We start from the raw sequence: 2,334 nt of genomic DNA, 5'->3' as shown, positions 1-2,334 counted from the left end.
TACTCAAATTTTCTACAATATTTGTCATTCACACATTAATATATGGTGTGTTTCTAAGTATTAACAATTATTAATGAACTTCTTATGCTAATTTGTGTTAGTCACTGTGTGAATATATTTTTAATTCTTTTGATAGACATCTAAAACTCTGATACAGAATCCTTATGTTAAGTGCAATTTTGTTTAACAAGAGACTTCCAGCATGTTTCACATGGCTTATATCAGCTTACTTTCTTTGTATCACAAGAGAGTTCCCTTTGTCCCTCGTCTTTGCCAATACTTGATGGTCTCAATGCTTTGGATTTTTACTATTGTGATAAATTTAGAATTTTGCATTTCTCTAACAATTAATGATATTGACCATCGTATTTCAGATACTTATTTGTCACTTATATGTTTTGTTTTGTCAAATATTTTTTCATTATTTTCTTACCACCCATTGGCCTTGTCTGTCCTCTAACTGTGACATTGTAAGGGGTTTGTGTAGCAACATAATATAACGTTGCATTTGATAGAGCTATGTGTTAAGCATTTTCTACTGTCTAGTCTGCATAATCTGAAATAAATCATTCAGTAATAAAATTAAACATTTCATTCAAGTTTGACTTATCACTTTCTATGCTTTCATAATAAGTATTATAAAAAATTTCTTATTTTAAATTTGCATAGATTTTTAACAGCTTTATTTTTCTGAGATATTATAGTCTTAGCTTACACATTTAGCTCAAGGTAATGTTTTTTTATTTAAATGTTCCTGTGTGTGTGTTTCTGTGTTATCAAATGCCATGTATATATGGGTGCTTCACAGATCAGAAGAGGCCATTGGATCCCATGGACTTCAACTTTTAGGAGGATTTGAGTTACCCATGTGCTGGGAATTGAACTCAGGACCTCTGTAACAGTAATATGCTCCCTCCTCTCATTTAAAAACCATAATAGATACTTATTAAGTACTTACTATGTGCCCATTAATGCACTGGACACTAAAATCAACTTTACTATTTGGAGAGAGATGTTTGACTATTTTATTTTGAATAAAAATTTAATAGAAATAGATATTTTTAATACAAAGTGTTCTGATTATGGCTTACATTTCCACATTTCTTCCCAGATTCTCCCTACTTCTCTCACCCATCCAAATTCACATTCTTTCTTTTTCTCTCTATTGTGGGTATAATCATGCATCTAAATAATAATAATAATAAGCTAAAGTTAGATAAAATTAACAAACAAAACACAATAGGGCAAAGTGAATGGAAGAAAAAGAACCAAAGAAAAAGTCCAAGACACTCATACAGACCGAGAGACAGACACATTTGCACACACAAAATCACTTAACAACAAAAAACTTGAGACAGTAGTAAAGGACCTGTAAGAAAGGAAAAAACTCTAACATAGCATTATGAGAAAAACAAGCTCAGAAAATATCACTGAATTCATTTTGTGTTGATCTTCTACTGCTGGGCATGTGGCCTGATCGTAAGAGATACTTACAGTATCGTATTCTCATTTTTGTTTGCATTTTCCCAGTGAATAAGGCTGTTGAACAATTCTTATGTGTATCTCAACCATTGGAAATTACTTTGTTGAGAATTCTCTGTTTAAATCTCTGATGTAGGGGGCTGTGTCTTTATTTGCCGGCTGCCCAAATATGTAAAATAATCACACAGAAACTATATTATTTAAATCACTGCTTGGCCAATAACTTAAGCATATTGCTAGCTAGATCTTAGGTCTAGAATTAACCAACTTTCAGTATTTTTATATTTTATCACGAGGCTCATGGCCTACAGGCAATGTTCCAGCTGGCTACTCACATCTTTCCCCTCAACATGATATCTCTTGACTCTGCCTTCTTTCTTCCAGCATTCAGTTTATTTGCCCTGCCTTGCTCTGTTCTGCCCTGCTATAGGCCCAAAGCAGTTTTTTTTTTTATTCATTAATCAATAAAAGCAACACATAGACAGAAGGTCTTCCCACACCAAATCTCTACACTACTTTTAATTGTATTATTTTGTATTATGATGTCTAGTTTCTTGATTTCTTTATATATTTTGGAGATTAGTCCCCTGTGACACGTGGTGCGGTGGTTGGATTAATGAGCACCAATGATAATAGATATTTGAACAAGTTTAATAACAAAACCAGACTCACGAAACCAATGTTCCAGCGGAGTACCCAGCGAGGCAGGAAGGGGCGCGCAGCATCTGCGCGCCCAATTTATCAGTAAACATACGCCCGAGGGCAGCCCGCCCCCAAGGGGAGGGCTTATCCCTACATCTCCCTCTTTTTGTCTAAATAAGACAGAACTAACCTAAATACAACTATAAACAA

The sequence above is a fragment of the Alexandromys fortis genome, unplaced genomic scaffold (genome assembly GCF_014885135.2).
Source record: "Alexandromys fortis isolate MF-2015 unplaced genomic scaffold, M_Fortis_MF-2015_v1.1 scaffold_418, whole genome shotgun sequence".
Classification (NCBI taxonomy): domain Eukaryota; kingdom Metazoa; phylum Chordata; class Mammalia; order Rodentia; family Cricetidae; genus Alexandromys; species Alexandromys fortis.
Note: the sequence above shows the minus strand (reverse complement) of the source record.